Source organism: Desmodus rotundus, chromosome 6 (assembly GCF_022682495.2).
Source record: "Desmodus rotundus isolate HL8 chromosome 6, HLdesRot8A.1, whole genome shotgun sequence".
NCBI lineage: Eukaryota > Metazoa > Chordata > Mammalia > Chiroptera > Phyllostomidae > Desmodus > Desmodus rotundus.
In genome coordinates, this window is record NC_071392.1 from 109,525,786 (window position 1) to 109,545,056 (window position 19,271).

Below are 19,271 nucleotides of genomic sequence, written 5' to 3' on the forward strand. Positions count from 1 at the left end.
CAATGATCCAAAAAAAGATTTTTTTTTCTTGTTCTTAAGCTATTCTTCTTCACACAATACTGGCAGCAGCCTAGAGGAAGGCAGCGACTGCTTTCTCCCTGAGCTTCCTGTAGCATTGAGCACAAGGGGAAAAGGAAAACAAAACACAGCCCTGGCTTCCCCCGCCCCCTCCCCGCCACTTCCCCTCCCCCTCAGATCTCATGTGGGACCCACTTTCTCTCCTAAAGGATGCACACCCCCGCCCTCCCACAACACACTGATTTGAATGAATAACAGCATCACCCCCCGCCCCCCAGTATAAAGATGCTTTCTTTACTCATGAGCAAAGAGACTGCTGGGGCCCCAGGTGCTCTGAATATCTGAATTAGAACTTAGCCTTGTCTCCCCCTACACCATTCTCTTGGGATTTTGTGGACTGACTGTCCTGTCCCTGCTGGGATGAACCTTCTAGACTTTGGGCGCAATCATCCTAGACAGACATCTGGTTTTAAATCTGTGTGAGACACGGTTCCCCAAGGCTCTGCTTCTTAAATCCACCTCTCCCTGCTGTGCTCCTTCATACAGAACTATAAGTGGTGGCCCTAGACTTGGCCCTGACTTGTCACTGTCCCCTGAAGGCCATTTACTATGACCCAATTTGGCACGACTTGAGGGGGGGCGGCTCAGGAGAGGGCAGCAGGACTTAAAAACCACAAGTTTACCAAGAACAGAGAGTGATCGAACGACTAATATATCCTGAGCTCTGTCAGGGAAAGAATCATACCCAGCATCAGGTAATAGCGCAGGTGGCCTCCCTCTGAACTGACTGGGCCATATTGGGAATATAGGACCAGGCCTTAACAAAAGCCAGGAGGGAAAGGATTCACTTTGTTCCCAGTCTCTGGAGAGCAGAGCTGGGACCATGGACAAGCAAAAGGAAGACAAAGAGTTCCGCACGGGGAAAAACTGTCTAATGTTGACAGTTCAACAAAGCCCAGCCATGACATTATGCTGGGGTCCCCACGGCCACTGAGGAGACTGCTGAGAGACAAGGTCCGGGTAGGGGTGTAGGTGAGACTGGCCCAGGGAGCCCCAGTGCTGGCCTGGCAGACAGATCATCTGTATGTATTAGCAGCAAGCCCTCTATCATGCATATCTGCAGCCCAGCACTTGGTGCCCACCAGGCTAGGCAGCTTGTCAGGACCACTCCAAGTAGGTACTGATGGATGATGTCCTGGATTTGTCTGCTTGTGAAGGTGAAACAGCTTTTTCAGGCTCAGCTCCAAGAAAACTTCAAAGGAAGCCACAGCTCGAAGGGGTGAAGGAAAGCCCATGAACACACCAGTGTTCCACATGGGTCTTCTCCCGGTGAACCTGAACCCACAGAGAGGCCCACACGCTTGTGGGTGAGAATGCCAGTGTGGGGGAGGCTTCAGGGGACAGAACGAAGGTGCCAAGGATGGGGCGCACAAGAAGCTGAAATGATGTCTACGAATACATTAGTCAGTCACAGTGACGGTGCTAAACCAAACCGCCAGTCCTCCTCTAAAGAAGCTTATGTAATAGCTGAGCACAGGGAAATGGGAGTCAAATTACACATGCTGTCGCTCCAGGCTTGGGGGAGTGTGGTCCACCCCCTCCTTTTGCAGGGAGACAAATGCTCCCTTTGCAGCTGGAGGGATCATTTTCCAAAGGAGGCCACCTGTGACCACAGAATGCCCTCCTGGGTTACACATTTATTAAGCAGGGGACAGCCACTCGCACTGGCTAAGACTGGAGTGGCCTCTCTTTGTCTCCCTCTCTCAGCATGACATCCTGGGCCAGACTTTTTGCTCTGTTGTGCCAGCTCTTAGGTTGTTGCAGCTACGTGGAGCACTGTGAGGCCAGGGGTTATGAGGCCACGTGTGATAACAGGAGGAATGAGTGTTCTAATTGATTAGTAATGCCTGCCACAGATAAAAGAGTGTGAGATGGCTGCATGCACACTGGGCATGCAACCCTGTTCTACGTCATGCTTACCTACACCTGGGTTTCTGTACCCGCCTTCACTCCATTGTTCAAAATCCTCTAGTCTCAAACACAAACAGAAAGTTATCAGAGTGAGTGGAAGGGCCCCTCAAATCCCAGATATCGGCCAACCAACAACCCCAGATCGCCATGGCCTCAATGGTAGATGAGAATCAAGAGTATCTTAGGTTCTCTTGTAACAGGAATTTCTCCAATATGTTGCAGTAGGGTGTAGAATGAAGAACTGTACCCCTGCAGGTTCTAGGGAGCTGGCATCCTGTGCCTGAGCCAACTCAAACTTAAGGGAAGGCCGCCCCTGCCGCTGACTGCCACCTCTCCCAACTCTGTCCCTGGAGCCTAGGGAGATAAGCATTCTGCTGGCAACTGGACCGAGTCCATTCCTGAAAGGGGAGGGGCAAAGTCACCACTACCAGCCAGGGATCACTGTCTCATCCTTTCTGGGCACACTGGCCCCACACTATTACCAACACAAGGGCAGAAGGGGACTGTGGGCTGCTTCCTAACAAGATCCTTCTCTCCACTCCAAAAACCCCAAAGATATCCCTAGCAACTTATCTTTTTCCCTTTAGCCAGGGTGTTCTTAGACACTTAGGAAGTAGTGGGGATGGGAATTTTAAAACGCTTTTCATACTGTTTGCTGAAGTTCGGAGAATAATTCCAAAGGAACAAAGGACAATAAAAAGCACAGAGCTGGACTCAAAAGAGAAAGTCCTATACTAGAGGAAGAAAGAATGAGGAGCGGAAGAATTGGAGAAATGCAGCGAATGGACATCAATTAGCTGCACAGACAGTGAGTGCTAGAGCTGGGATTTGAACCCTGGTCTTCTTAATTCCAAAGTCTATGTACATAAAAGGAGAAGGAGAAGAAAGCACTAGGAACAACTCTTTTTTTTTTTTTTTAAGTGCTTTAAAAAGATATTCCTCATGAAATGCAAGAAGATTTCAGAAAATCTACAGTATTTATGACCAGGGAGATAAGAAGACATTCAAACTCAGAAACCAGACAGATCAACTTGTAATAGAACGAATACTTGTACAAGTCAATATGGAGTAAAACATGTGCTTAATGAAACTAAAGGTAAGCACCGTAGAACCTATAAAGCATGTAACTGAGATGCACCCAGAGATAAAGAAGGCAGCTCCTGTGCACAGCACAGCTTCTTCGTGTCAAGCTCTTCACAGGTGACATCTCTTGCAGTCATTGCACCAGCTCTGCAATGCAGGCACTGTCTCCATTTCAAAGAGGAGAAAGCTGATGCTCAGGGAGGTTAAGGAATGTGTAAGTGGGGCTGACATTCCAGTTGTTGGTGGCCACCCTCTCTTCTGATTGGTCTGTGCCTATGGAGTGATGGTGAAGTATTTTGCATTGCTCCCCTGCTTGAAAATAAACAAAAAATGCCAGCAGGAAAGGTGGCCCACAGAAGCACAGCTGAGAGCGAGAAGAGGAGCCCTAGGAGGAGAATAAAGGAAATCTATGCAGAGTGAGGATAACTGAGTAACGCCATAACTTCCCTTACTATTGGAGCTGCCATCACCTTTGGGGGCTTAGCAGCAAGTAACTGTATCTCACCCTAAATTTCCTAAAATCTACCTTCCTGATCCCTGTGGGCTCAGCCCCCTTATCCCCAGTACCCCCTTTCTTGGTGAGCACGTTCTCATTTTTCTACTTCACCCAGCAGCTCCCAAACCAGATTCCTAACAGCAACTGTCCTCTGTCCTCTACTCTCTGGGGATGAAACTGTCAGTGGACTAAACTGGGAAGTCCCCAGATGCTCTGCATTTCGGTGTGAAGTTTCCATCCAATACGCAGTCTTTGAAGTCTCTGAGTGCTGGATTTGTGACCTTCCAGGTCACCACGCAGAGACAAGCAAGCTGTAGCAGACTGCCTTTACATTGCTCTGGTTCCTCCCCTCTTTGATCTCCAGCCAAAGTTCCTTCACTTTGATTCCCTCCCCTTGGCTCCTCTTGGATGTACAGAAATCCAAGCATACCTCTGCTTCCCCTTTGACAAGCTTCGTTCCCGTTGACCCTGGTAAACTCTCTGCAAGCCACATCTTCAATCCCATAAAAGTGCTGTTACCACCACAGTTGAATCCATCTCCTCGTGCTGAAATCTCAGGTTCACTTTTTTGACCACTTTGCTCTGCACTCAGGTAGCTGGGGCCCTAATATTCGTTCAAGGATCTCACTCAGCATTTTCTCCAGCAAATTACTGAACACCCTCTCTTTTTTATACCTGATGCCACCAATTAACTAGTTTCAGGACATTTTCTCCCTTAGTTCACTTTCATTTTTAATTTAAAGCCACATTCATTTCGTCGATAAATATTTATTGCCACCTACTGTGTGCTAAGCAATAAAATGGGGAGGGGTGGCTCTGAGGTTCTCTTAATGAGCAAAACTACCAGCCAGAAAGGTTCTGCTTTTAGTCGTGGCAGAGCAGCTCTCTCGGGACCTCCCCTCTCGCATGTGCCCATTGTAAACCCTGCACAGGCACACACAGACACCCTACTGGGAGGCGCTAGAGCTGTTCAGTAACGAGCAGACAGAAGCTGGGAGTCGACACTGGAAAGAAAGAAACGGCAACAGGTGACGTCCGTATTTCTACAGCTTCTGACCCAGGGGCACGCCCAAGTCAAGTTGTACGTGGTGGCTACCATTTGGGTAGAAATCTTCACTCCGACTGAGGAATTAGAGGACAGAGTTCAGGTCACTACAGCTGGAAAGTAAGGAGAGACATCCCAGAAAAGGGGCACCCCACAGTAGCCCCAAATTCTGAGTGTAAATTCTGCCCAAATCTCCCTGACCGATGCATGGATGGAGCAGGTTCCAAGCAGCCCAGCTGCGGCTAACAGAACTAAAGAAAGGTTTCAGCTATTTCCCACTCAAGGGAAACTGAGTTTAGAGTTTAAGTTTGGTCAAGTTAACTGCCTTAAAAAAATTGTTACTGTTTTGAGAAATATCATAGAATCAAGAGTCTCTTCAAGTCTCATTTATAATATTCAGGATGTAATACAAAATTACTAGGAAAAAAAAACTTTAAATATAAACAGGAACATGTGGCCCAAACTCAAAAAGAAAGATATCGATAGAGATCTAACCCAAGAGGAACCAGATGTTGGAGCTAATAGAGAAGAATGATAGAGTTGCTATTATAACTTTGCTCAAGGGTGTAAATGAAAATATGCTTGTAATAAATGAACAAATAGGAAATATCAGTCACAGCATAGAAACTACAAAGAGAACAAAAACTATTAATTGAACCAGCTAAATCCCCACCAACACTTTCCTCCGCGCTATGTGAGTTGTGCTTTTCACTAGGGACAGTTACACAGTTCTAATATTGACATTATTTTAGCACCCTAAAAGTGCAAGGTATTGGGCAAAGTTTTGGGTGCAAATATACATCACAAAATCTTAAATTCTAGTCACAGAAAAAAAGATCTTTCCATCTGACAGCATCTATCTACTAGTTGTAAGAGATTATATATGCCCTTGTATATAAGACACTTCTCACATCCTCCCTTCTCTTTCAGGTCTTAAGAAGAAGAAATCGAAGCCCTGCCATGGCCTCTTTCCAGCTCCCAGATCAGTCCTGATGGAGCCATTTGCCCCACATAAAGCGCGGAGGAATGAGGGTGAGGGGCAGGCTCTCAGGTTTGAAACAGCTCCACATTTCTCTTGGAAGAAGGAGTATCCTTCCACCAGCAAAAGTATCCTCCACTAGATGGTTAGACAGATCAGTTCTATTGAAAATAAAAATCTCTGGGTACAGTCGTGGCTGGAATGGATTGAGTGCCAGCCTGACAACCGCAAGGTTGCCGGTTCGATTCCCAGGCAGGGCACATGCCTGGGTTGTAGGACAGGTCCTCAGTCTGGGGCATGTGAGAGGCAGCTGATCGATGTATCTCTCGCACATTGATGTTTCTATCCCTCTCCCTCTCTTTCTCCCTCCTTTCCCCTCTTTCTAAAAATAAATAAATAATTTTTGTAAAAAACTCTGAGTACAGAAATCAAAGGGAGTCACTCGTCATTGTAATATCTCTTTATCCAGTTTCACTAACAGGTGTTTCGTTTTGTTCAAAACCTGGTATGAAAGAGGTTCTCAAACTTGGCTACACGTTGGAATCACCTGGAGATGCTGGGAACATATATTAAGGTCACAGGGCAAGATTACTATATAGCCACTAAAATGGCCAAAAGCAATTGTTTTAAGGCAGAAAATAGAAACTGTTGGCAAGAATTCTAACATACTGGAAATATAAATTGCTACAACCACTTTTAGATCGTCTCAGCAATATCTTCTAGAGCTGAACATACACACACCCTATAACCTGGCAATGTCCTTCCTAGGAATATACCCAACAGAAATTTCTATAGACACTTACCAAGAGCATTCACAAGAATCGAATAGCACTATTTATAATAGTCCCAAGGTATAAACTGTCCAAAATGCCCACCAGCCGTAGCCTAGAAAAGAACTGTGGTGTATTCACACAAGGGAGCATGGTACAGCAATGAGAATGAGCGATGTACAATTGGGCTCTCTCAAGGGTAACCAGAACAAGCCACACACACACACACACACACACACACACACCAATACACGCTATATGATTCCGTCTGTGCAAAATTCAGCAATGGGCAATACCGACCTATGTTGTCAATCGGGATAGCGATTTGGGGGTGAGGACAACTGGAAAAGGGGTGCTTCTAGAGTACTGGTAATATTCTGGGGTATTTTTTAGCAGGATATGGGTTACATAGGCATGTTCAATTTGTGAAAATTTCATTCACTTTGGGTTTGTGTACTTTTCTATATGTTTTTACCTTAATTCATTAAAAATTTTTAACATACTGGTACCTGGGTCCCACCTTGAGAGATTCTAGTTGAATTGATCTGAGGTGCAGCCAGACGTTAAAGTCTTTACATGCTCCCCTGGTTGGCGCCTAACGTGCATCCAAGAACTGCTGTGTTGGAGCTTGGCAACCCTCCTCACTATTTCTTGGAGCAGAAAGTGCCACTGCTTCTCTAGAAAGTATAAAGCACATTTGTGTGTGTGTGTGTGTGTGTGTAGAACACTGGTAGCTCCAGGGGAGGTTTATAGGTGTTACATGGAAAAAAGATCCATCATCAAATACATAATTTTTTGAAGTGTAATTATCAACGGCATTTCTACAGCCAAGTGCTTTATCTACACCACAGGTGGCAAACCCAAGGCCCGAGGGCCGAATCCGGCCCTCCACCTTGTTTTATCCGGCCCAGCACCTTGTTCCCACCTGATGGCAGCACCGAGCTCCTTGCCGCTAGTTAAGGAGTAGTTACACTTATACAGTCCTAAAATGACATTCGGCCCTTTGAAGGCAACCTCGAGGCTGGTGTGGCCCCCCGTGAAAATGAGTTTGACACCCTGGTCTACACTATCTCATTTAATCCTCACAACAAGCCTATGATAAGGGTGCTATGAACCCTTATTTTACAGAAGGGTAAACGAAAACTTGACGGGGTAATTGCCGAGGGCATGTAGCCCGTAAGCAACAGGGCTATGATTCGAATCCACTCTGGCCTTGACGCTGAAGGCCCTGCTCTTAACCGTTGGCCTAGTCTGCCTCTCCAGGCAGCACTTGACTATCAGACTTGACAGGCTAATGCAGGGGCTGGGTCGCACAGCATTTCCCGAAGTGGTTTCTTTGCCTCCGTCCCTTACCTTCCACCCCACCATCCACACCTCTGGCAGATTTTTCATTCTGAAACCAAGTCTGATTCCATCATTTCCCTTGTAGGGAAGCATTTAGTACTTCTCCATTGCCTGTGGAGTCAAGTCTAAATTCTTCAGCCTAACTGGTCAGCCATCCCCTGTGTGGCCTTGACATTTTAACTTTATCTCTGGCCATCCTAATATCCCAAATTCACTAAACACTAAATTCCCCAGCTCCCCCAAACAAGTCCGATGGGTTCACACCTCCACCTTGGTCCCCACAATTTGTTGAGACCCTGCTATGTGCCAGGGACTACATACACATAAATTACCTTTAATCCCCACAGTGAGCCACTTAAAACAGGTATCACTGTGTCCAGTACAATGATGAGAAAGCGGAGATACATCTTGACGTGCCCAACGTCACCACTCATCAGTGACAGAACTAGGACTTGAACCTGGAGTTCGATTTCTGTGCCACAAAGTGCCCCTGCAGCTTTCAGCACAGCACACCCACCGCCTCACCCTCACCTGTGCTGTTCCCCAAGGGGCAATACCCTGCTTTCTCTCCACCTGGCACACTCCTCTTTGTTCTTCAAGAGCTAGTGCAAGTGCTGTAATAATCATATCTATCATCTCTTCAGTGCTTTCCAGGCACCGTGCTCAACACTTGACTTGCCTTGTCTCATTGACACGATGTCTCAATGCTCTTTTCATTCCCTCTGAATTGTTCTTTATCTGCCCTGTGCCAAACGGATTTCTTTCTCCTCTCTAGTTCTCTTTTATGGCACTCAACGCTCTCTAGTAATTGTTAGTTTCAGACCTGCCTCTTCCATTGAAAGACAAGGCATATGTGTTATTCACCTGGACATCCTGCTACAGAGCCACCCAGCACATGGTAGGTAAAAAATGAGAGAGAGTGAACAGGAAGGTGGGAGACCAAGAGACTGACAATTCACTGAGATTATTCCATCAGTTCTGTCACGGGAAGTGGTCCTTTGGCTTGGAACCAGAGCTGTGCCATCGGACAGATGAAACAGACCTGGCTGCCAGGGGAAGAGGTCACACTGAGGGCCAAACCCAGGACACATGTCACCTGGCCCCCACCTTGCCTTCCATGAAAGGCTGTGTTGGGATGCCCCCTGGCTTCCCCATCTCTTAACTCTGCAAGCTTTGCAGTTGGCTCCACGCATCCCTGCTCGGGTGATTTGTTGTGAAACAACGGTTAGGCTCATTCAACAGCACTGTTTCGGGTATTCTCAAGTGCTCTTTGCCTCGTGTTGTTCGTAAGTTGTCCCCAGTGAGAGAAGATCTGCAGGACAGGTGGCCCAGGAAAAGGTATGGCGAAGGTGTGGCTCCCCACGGGTGAGTAGATTAGCTGATCATACCCCTTTCTACATACATCTGTTCTTTCTGAGTAGGAGCCCCTTTATGGGACAGAGACATCTTTGATCCTCACTCATTCACTGAACACCCATTCGGTGTATTCAGTCTACAATGGGCACTATTCAGAGCACAGCTCCTTGTAACCCCTGGAGTAACTGCCTATTCATACCACCCACGTCCAAACACTGTGAGCTCCAGGGTCGAGGACTTTTAAGCCAACCTCTGCTCCTTTGCTCTCACTCTTACTGAACTCACGTACATTTGCCCAAGTACAAGGGATCAGCAAGTTGTACCAGCTGCAAACTCAGCTGGGTTTCTGCACAGCCTCCCTCCAACACACCCCACTAGTAAACATGGAAGCCACCAAAGAGACTATTGCAAAATTACTTTTCCCTTCCTTACTGCCCACCTCTTCTGCTGCCCCCACTAGAGGTAAGCTGCATGATGTTTTAGCTTCTCATCAAGTCATTTTCTCTGGAGGATTTCAAGCCCACCCCATCCCCATCATAGTGTACACTGTATTTTATTAATTCGGTTGTGATATTCATGAAGATAGAGCGATCACACTAAAGGTGGCCGAGTTTATGCATTCCTCTACACACTTGAACCACAATGCTGTTTCTCTTAGTTTATTTGCCCTCCAGGAGATAGGGATCAGTCTGAGGGCAGAAGCTGGTTGAATCTAATTTTATGTCTCTCATTCAGAGCATAAAGCCAGGTAAAATATAGTTCTTAAATATTTAACAACCTTTATGTAGGCACATTTTAAAGGGCCGAAATTTGAATCACTGCGGAACCTGACTCAGAAACATCTCTTCCATCTTATTCTGTGATACTGGCAAAAGTTAAAGTTACTTAATACTCAGTGCTGGAAAAGGGGGTAGGGGACAGTATGCCCACACACTGTTTACGAAACAGAAATTGGGCTGGCCTCTCGAGAGGACACTTTGACAATGTCATAGCTCAAATTGCAGGAAATTTTCCTTATAGATAAAATCACACCAGGGTACAAAGATATAAGCTCTACAAGCAAGGACGTGGCAGCTTCATACATTCAGAGTAGGAAAAAAGCTGGAAACAATCTCAAATGTCAACACGGAAGTAGAAATAAATTATGGCAAATTTTTATTGCTGGAATATCATGTAGCCTTACAGACCAAGGTATGCCTCTCTGTGTTGACATGTGCCGAGATAAATTAGCTGAAAAAAGGAAGTTTCAGAGGAGTGATCTATAGTTATGTTAAAATGAAAAAAGGATAAGCATGTCAGTGAATATGGATTTGTATACGTATGAGAAATTTATGGAGAGACACATAAAACATTCAGGAATTTCTTCTGGTGAAAAGAATGAGCGGCTAGGGATCATGTTTGGGAAAATATCACTTTCCATTTTCCACATTTCCATACTGTTTAAATTTTAATAATGAATGTATATTCTTTTAAAATTAAAAAGCATAAAATATAGCAATAAGAAAACAAAAACTGGATTTTATATGTTAAAAAACAAAGGAAAATTTGGAGGAAGTTGTCCCTGTTTCTCTACAAGGCAATAGGCGATGTTCATAGGGCATCCTTTGCTCTCTGCCCAATCCAAGGGATGGACCCGAGTCCCAGAAGGGGCCTACAGACAGCGAGAGTTGCCGAGAAGGGCCAAGAGCCCTGAAGAGAGTGTGAGAAGTGTGCCTTTTACTTGCTCTTGGATCGCAGGAAGTGAAACCAGTGACTTCTGACTGAGACTCTGAACCATTCTAGGAGCCAAGAAATTCTGAGAACTCACCAGGGTGGCACCAACACTAGGGCCTCTAACCAGTGCCAAGAAGCAAAGGCTAGGGATGCCCAAGGAAGTAATGAAATGTGTGACCTGGGTGAGCAAACCAGCTGACCCAGCCAGCCACCAGGGACATCAATGGCACAGAGCTCTGCTCACCTATCCCCTCTGCTCTGAAGCCATCCGTGACTCCCAGGGGCTGACTTTGCTGATACTAATGTAATATCAATAGTTGACATATATCGAGTACATCCCATGTGCCAAGCAGAGGCTAACTGGTCAATCGTATCATCTTACGCTATTAGTGTTCCTGTTTTACACAGGGGGAGATGGGGGCCTAGTGAAGTTAAGCAGGTAACTTGCTCAAGGTTACAGTAACTGGCGGAGGTGGGAATCCAACCCAGGTCTGACTCCAGAGCCAGCCAAGGTCACTGCTAGCTTTCCCTCCATTTGGGGACGAACTAGAAAAAGACACTCCCTCAGAGTAGGGACAGCCCTGGGGAGCACCACAGCATTTTCATCCAGAGAAAAGCCAGAGAAAATAGTGATCAAGGGCAAGGGCTTTGAAGCCAGATGTTCTGGGTTCAAATCCTTGCTCTGTCACTTACTGGCTGTGTAACCTGCAGAAAATCACTGAACCTCTCTGTACCTCACTTTCCTTAGCAATAAAATCAGTAATAATGCCACCTCTCAGAGTTGCTAGGAGAACTAAAAGAGTTAAATAGACAGTGATGGACTCATAATAACTACCGAATATTAATGACTGTTATTCACATCAAGAAACAGACACCCTTCCTTCCAGGCGGATGCGATTCTGCAGGGTACAGATTTTGGCAAGCGGAGCAGGCTAGGTTTCAGCCCCTCCCTCAGCCGGGTGCCATCCAGCAGAACACAACTCTACAATCTACACCCTTACACCGGGCCTGCTGAGCACTTAACTCCCATGCGCTGCCAGTTCTTCTTCCTGGCTATCCCTCCACCAGCCTGGCTGTGAATCAGAATCAGCTGGCACACCTTTTAAACATCCAGATTCCCAGGGCCCCGCCATGGCCAGTTCTAATCCAGGCAGGCTAGGCTAGGGCCCAAGGATCTGTATATTTATCAAGCCCCAGGTGAGTCAGAAAGAATGTGTTCCTGGACACACTTCTCTGGAAGCACCAGAAGCCCCTCAGCCCTTGCTCTGGCTGTTTCTGTGTCCCACTGAGAGCAGGCAGCCCTCCTTCCACACCTGGTCCCAGGCCTGGGCTCAGAGAGGAGGCGCGCAGTAAATATGTGACTCTGAAAGCCAGCCAGCAGAGCAGGTGGCTGTGCGAACAGGCGCGGCAGGCTGACTTCGCTTTTGCGCTTGAGTGGATTGTACCAGGTACCCCTCACCTTTAGACTTGGGGTTCCCCAGACCCTTGCCACTCAGAGTGCAGCGGACAGACCAGCAGAATGGCTTCCCCTTGGAGCTTGTGAGACATGCAGGTGCTCAGGCCCCAATCCAGCTGAGTCAGAGTCTGCTTTTTACAGGAACCCCAAGGTGAGCAAGGCTGAGGCAGATACCTGAGATCTCCTCCCCTGTCAGAATAAATTCTAACCACTGGGCTCCTCTAACCCTTCCAAATGCCCTTTGGGGCCAAACTTTTCCTTCAAGCTCCCAAAGAGTCACAGAAACACAGCGTGAGCCTTTCACTAGCCCAGACCCAGGCTCAGCAGCTAGCCTGGGGCTCACGGCGAACCTTTGCTTTAGTGAGTTATTGATTTCAAAGTCCACATTACAATGCACCCTCCTCATACACTGAAAAGGAGACAACGCTCCAACCTGGACAATTCTGGGGCATAGAACATTCCTTTCTTTTGTACAGAGTCACGACCCCTGCTTCCCTGGCCAAAGCCATCCAAAGGCATCGGATGGCCCAAAGAAAACAAGCAATGTCTTCCTGTTGGCCAAGCTTCAGGTGATTGGACAGATTTCACACAGGAGCTTAACCTCATTAATCCAAGGCCTATCACATTGCTGTAAATGTCAGTGGAAAATAGCCATTCAGTGGGTTTCCTTCATTCCACCAGAAAGGGAAAAAACAGGAAGCGGACAGCAGCTGCGCCCCAGCTTGGCAGATCCCAAGGGCCCAGCTGACAGGGCGTTCCTTGTCAGCACCTATGGTCCCCTGCCCCGGCCTGCTTATCCAGATAAAGGTGGGTCCTTCGTCTACATGAGCAAAATGCAGCAGTGATTGCTATTCAGCTCCTTCAGGCCCCGAAGCACCTGCTTGGGGAAGAAAACGGCGTGTGGTCTGCATACCTTTGGTCTGAATTACCAATTGGCTTATCATCACTCAGATTCATCTACATCTCTTCTTCCCATTCAAAATGTCCTACAAGCCAAAGCTCTGGGACTCTAGGGGACATAAGGCATTCCAAGACCTCATTCATCTCTTTAATGCATATTGATTATCTCCTATGTGCCAGGCATCATGCTGGGCAACTGGGGATGCAGAGCTGAATGAACTAGACACAGCGACTGGCCTTATGGGGTTTAGAGTCCAGTTGAAGCTTTCTCTGCCTTGGCACTATTGACTTTTAGGGTCATTTCATTCTTTGGTGCGGGGGCTGTCCTATGCTCTGTAGGGTATTAACAGCATTCCTGGCCTCACCCCTCTAGATGCCACAGCACCCCTCCCCATCTGTGAAACCGAACACTATCTTCAGACATTGTCGAAGGTACTCTGGGGAGCCAAACTGCCCCCAGTTGAGAACCAGTGATGCAGTAAGTGAGACAAACTAAAAGAGAAATGACCACAAATAACCGCCTAATCACAGTTTTGATAAGTACCAGAGGAAAATATTGTGGATAATACACCAATATTATCTATAACTTGGAAACCAGGCATTTTTTGTGTAATTACAAATCCTATGACAACTCTGATTTTTATATATATATTTTTATATATATTTTATATATATTTATATTTATATATTTATATTTATATATCTACATATATATATTCATTCCAGATGAAGAAATTGAGGCTCAAGGAAATGGAAATTGTCCAAGGCCAAAAAGCCAGTGGAAGACAGAGTCAGAATTTGAACCCTGGCCTTAAACTCTGTCTCCCAAGGAAAAGGAAATCTGAGCCTCTGACTCCTGTAAACAGGTAGGGATTGTGGTCACGTGAGGCTCTGGCCAGCCATCCTGGGGTCATCGTGGAGCCCCACCACCACCTGCTACATCAATCAAGCTGCAAACGGACTACGTCAAGGCATGTTGGTGGGACACTAGCGAGCGGAAGAATGCAACCTGAACTCTGAGACATCCAAGAACACCTCCCCCTCGCCAAGTGCCTGCACACAGGGCTTCCCAAAAGTCAGGGCAGGGAGAGAATGGGGAAGTCCCCAGATAACTAGAGCATACCCCGCCGTGACTCATCTCCAAAGAGCCTACTGCCCAGCATCCAAGGGAATACAGTGAAAAAAAGCCAGACACTCCACAGTTAGCTGGAGGTATTCACACGTAGCATAAGTGAGGTGGTACAGGCTAGCACATGACACCTTTGGAGACCCCCTGACATGAATTGCTACCACATTTAAGCTGCATGCCTTTTGCAAATCACCTCATCCTTTGTGCTTCAGTTTACCCCTCCATGCAATGGGGATAAATAAGTCCACTTCAATGAGTTAGTGTGAGGATTCAATGGCAATGCAAGCAAAAACCTTGGACAGTGACCACCGCCCAGAAAAGCACTTGGTACAATGTTAAAGGAGCCAGATCATGACACTTTCTCTACCCCCATCTCCTTCCTTCGAATGAGAAACTGAGTACCAGGAAGAAAGAAACTGGTTCAGAAGCATCTCATCTCAGGAAGCATCTCAGGAAGAAGGAGGGGACATCTATGCTTCCTGGGTAATAGGACAAGGAAGGGACAGTTAATGTATTAGTAAATGAGCACAGCCCAGCCCTTCCTCCCAGGCAGAAGTCCATCCTAGACTTTCTCAGGTGCTACAACCAGACAGCCCTCTGCAGGCTGCAGGGCACCTGCTGTGGGTCAGCAAGTATTCAATCATTTGGGACCCCTTGGCAGGCTGGCCTCTGCCTGCTTCCCTGGCTTTGCCAGCTGTCCCTGCCTCCTTAAGCCTTGTGGTGACGGGGCCCCAGCTGCATTCCCCACTGCTCTCAAAGACACCCAGCCTCTGTGCCTTTGCACAAGCTGTTCTCTCTGCTCAGGCTGCCTACCCCTCTATTACCACCACCTGGAAAATCATCTCTGAAGGGCTCCAATGGGTTCCCACAGCAAACTTTGCCCACCTGTTATTGGTCACCACAGACTAATAATAACAGCAACTAACATTTGCAATCATGGATAAATATCTAGAAGCCCTGAGCTAAATTTCTCACCCATGTGGTCTCACTTTTCTCCTCACATCAACACCCTATGCAGGTAGCTTACATGCTTGACAGGTAAGGCATCTATCTGTCCATCACCACCAGCTACAAGCTGGCAGTCTGGAATGAAACCTGTTAGCTGGCCTGAGCCCACCTGTGCATCCATTGCTTTATTCTTCACTCCTCTTCCTGCCAGTGAAACTGTTATCCTTTGCTATCTGTTGGGGACAGTAGCCTCATGATCTGTTTCCAGGCCTGCCTCTCCCCGCTAGAGAAAGAACCCTGAGAAAATCTTGAAACCCCTTGCTAAGCACAAGGTCTAAAATAAAGCATACATCTATTGAATAAATCAGTGAACCCTGAAAAAAATGGCAGCCAGATGAGAAAGGCTCAGTAGCAGACTTCCTGAGGACAGGCCCATGTCACACTCAAATTCCCAGGAGGCAGGCCCCCCAGGCTGAGAGGCTTTCCCTGGCCTGGTAGCTAGAGGCAGAAGAGGTCTGACTCCACCAGACCAGAGGTGGTGGGAGCCCTCTGCAAAGGAGGAAATGCTGGTGACAGTGACAAGTGTCACTTCCTGTACTCCTGCCCACACCAGGTGCTGTACTAAGCACTTCCTGGCCTTTATGGTCTCACGGAATCTTCACAACCCCATGAAGTCAGCATGACTATCACTCCCATTTTACAGATGAGAAAGCCAGGACTCAGAGAGAGTAAATAATTTACCCAGGGTCACAGAGCTGTTAAGCACAGAGCTATAATTTGAACTAGACCTGTCCGGCCCCTTGCTCTTCATACGTGGTGGCTTTCTGTAGGAGTCAGGCCCATCGGAGCCAAGTCTAGGATGTGCTGAGGATAAAGAAGGTCACCTGGTCTCTGTTGGAAGGATGCCAGTCAGGACTGCTATTCACCAAATGCTCCAAGTCCCCGTGCAGGGGATGGGGGAGTATAGGGGGTGGGGGGAGTGGAAGGGGTTGGGGGAGTGGAGGGGGGGTGGCTAAGTTGGGGTATGAAGGCCAGGTTGAGCGGGGATCCTGAGGATCCGAGCAGAGCCCATGAATCCACATATGTGCCTTCTTCGGCCGGCAAACCCAGGCTGGCTGCAGCCTCTGGGGGTTAGAGAAAGCTCACTCTGGATGCTGGAGCAGGTTTTGAGAGGAACCTGGGGCTCTAGTTTCCAGAGTCCTAATGGGCTCTGCACAGAGGTTTGGCCTTGGGGAAAAACCCACCTTCTTACATCAACAAGCTCCCAAACAGACTTAACTAGGTGAGAATTTAACCTCCATTCGAGCATCATTCCCCAAGAGATGGAGTCTGATGCATTGGCCTTGCCTTCCACGTCCTTCCATGCCAGCGCAACCCAGGGAGCACCAGGACGCAAGGAGCCCCGATGCATGAGACACATAGGGTGAATGCCACAGTGGGGGAACCCGAAAGAGGGGTAGGAAGGGTCAAGTGGTCTTCCTGTAGGAGGACATTCCAGAGACTGGAAAGAGCTGGGACCAGGAGAGGAGTCAGGAAGTTTCCAGGGTGGAGGACACTGTTGGGTGAACTACAGCTGACTGCAAGGTGCAAAACTGAACATCCAGAGTGGCCTGATTGACCTCTCACCCCCGGCATCCCCGTGGCAGCTGGGACAGAAGGGGCTGGGGATTTGCGGGGGAAGGTCCCAGCACGTTGCCAGCTGAAAGGATTCACCAGCGCCCACCGGCCGCCTGTAAGCTGACTCTTTATGACAAAGCAAGGGAGAGAGATGTGGGAACGCCCCCCGCCCTTGCGGAACCACCCACGAGGGCTCCACGCCTGCTCCTGCCCTAAAGCAGAGACAGGCCCCACTCAAAACCGGTGTGAAAGGCGCCAGCATTTACTTGGGAGCACTCATCCCGCCACGCTCCACTGCACCAAGCTCTCCCCATGGGTCCTCTCACCCATCCCCCAGACGGGGCTGCTTCTTAGCCCCATTTCCTGCAGGCAACTGAGGCGCCGAGAGGCCAAGTACCTTGTCCTGGAGCAGACGGAGCTAGTCACCAACGGAGCTAAAAAGCTTTATTACCAGCCTAGAAGGAGTCCTCCCATACGGAGGGGTGTTCTCGGCGCTGCACAAGCCGCAGGAAATGGCAGGGCACGCGGGGAACTACCCCCTCGGGCTGAGGCGGCTAACGGCAGGCCCCTTCCCGAGAGAGCCCTGGGGGAAAGGGCGCCTGGTACCTCAGGGCCCGGGTCCCCCACAGAGGGCGATTCAGAGGCGGCACCTGGTGCCCGCGACCGCGGGGAGCTGGTGGGCTTTTCTGACAGCGAGAACAGGGGCCCATTATGTAGAATCCAATCACATGGGCGCGCAAGCAGCTCGGCTTTCGATTCTGAGTAGCGCTTATGCAGCCGCGTCTCTCTCCCTTGGCGCCCGAGGTGCCCGGGAGTGCCTGGTCCCAGGCTCCCGGCAGGGCCAGATTCAAAGCTCCGGAGGCTCAGTTATGCGCCGGGGGCTGGAAGCTGCATCATCAGCATCTCCAGTGCAGCCGGGCCCGGGCTGGGGCGGGGGTGGAAGGGGGGAGCAGGAGGAGGGAAGGAAGGAGTCTGCATCAGGGAAGGAGGCGGCAGCGAGCGCCTCCCCCTCTTTGCTCTCCGCTCGGGGCAGGCGGGCAGCTCAGCCTGGGCGCTCCGAGTGACCTTGGGTAGACCCCCGGCGCGACCTCTCTGGGGCCGATTGCACAGTTTCAGGCAGTCCTAGGCGCTCGGGGGCGCTCCTCCGGCCGGAGTCGAAGCACGGGACTCGGAAAGAGAGGAGCGGTCCGGGCTCGGGGGACCCAGAGGCTGGCGCACGGCGGCCCTTTAGAGAGGCCGGGCGCACCTCTCCCTGAATACAACCGCGCGCGACGTCTCCCCGTGGACAGCGGGCTGTGTCAGCGGGATCCCGAGGCTGGATGGGTCGGCACGTGTGGTCGCCAGCCCCTGGGGACCGTTCCCGCCAGAGCAGGAACGCTCTCTGAGCCTGGTCGCTGCCTGAGAAGACCAAGCCCGCCACGCGAGGGGGCGGCGCCCCCATCCTCGGCCCCGAGGCTGGGCGCCGGGCTCTTTGGTGCAGGTTGTAGCTCCCGATTCCAGTCTTGGAGCCCTGGGCGGACAGCCACCGGAAAGTCCAGAACCAACCGAAATCCCCCTGCCCGCCCCAAGACTGTGTCACGGCGACCCCGGCCAACAACCTGCCAATGAGCCCCACACACACACCTCCAGCCTCGTCGTTGGCGCGCAAGCCCGGGAGAACGCCCCAACACCAGCCAGCCTCCCTGGCCCTGCGCTACCCGAATCTGCCTTTCCAACGCCCCCTCCCCCAATTATCTCAAGCCGCCTGCGGGTGGCCCAAGCGCCGCGCACACCCCCAGCCAGGCTGTCAGAGGCCGGGACCACCTCCCCGCCTCCGTACTCATCCCCCGCCCGCCGGGTCCAGCCGCAGAGCGCAGCGGGGAGGCGGCGCCCCCGCGGAACTCACCCTGTCTCCCGAGCCCTGCCCGGGCGGCTCCCGGCCCCGGCTATGTCCGTCTGTCCCCGAGCCGCAGCTGCCGGTGAGGCGACTGAAGCCAGCGCGGCTCGGAGGAGAGCCTCCGCACCGCCCCTCGGCTCCTCCCCCAAGGCGGGGCCTGAGCTCCGGGGAAGCGGTGGGCGCGCTCGGCCGGGTCTGGCCGGAGGGGGAGCGTGCGAAGGGTCCCGGCGCTCTAAGGATGGGGGCCCCTCCTTTTAACAGCTGGAAATTGAAGAAACTTGGGACGCGTCCAGGCTTCGGAATAGTTCTTCTTATAGTCGTCCCTCTTTACCGCCACCGCCCAGGACGGTAGCCTTGCTCCCATTTGACAGAAGGGCACCGCCAGGAAGCCCAGAGAGGGGCACTAACCTGCCCAAGGTCACAGAGAATTAGTACTGCGCCAGGAATTCAAGGCTCCTTCCTTGAGGGCCTGAGCAGCCCGAATCTGAAGGTTGCAGAGGACAGGAAGGAGACCGGCCAGACCCTGCCCTGAAGGCAGGTCTGTGCGGGCAGGTCCCCCAGCTTGGGGGC

General features: G+C 49.9%; 1 protein-coding gene across 1 annotated transcript in view; it reads right to left on the minus strand.

The window, feature by feature from the left end:
- Positions 1-18,866, minus strand: part of PPP1R16B (protein phosphatase 1 regulatory subunit 16B) — an 88,975-nt gene extending 70,109 nt beyond the window's left edge. Inside the window, 1 exon segment of the mRNA XM_053926768.1 lies at positions 18,711-18,866. The gene's annotated coding sequence lies outside the window, so the exon portion shown is untranslated.
- Positions 18,867-19,271: the final 405 nt, after the last annotated feature.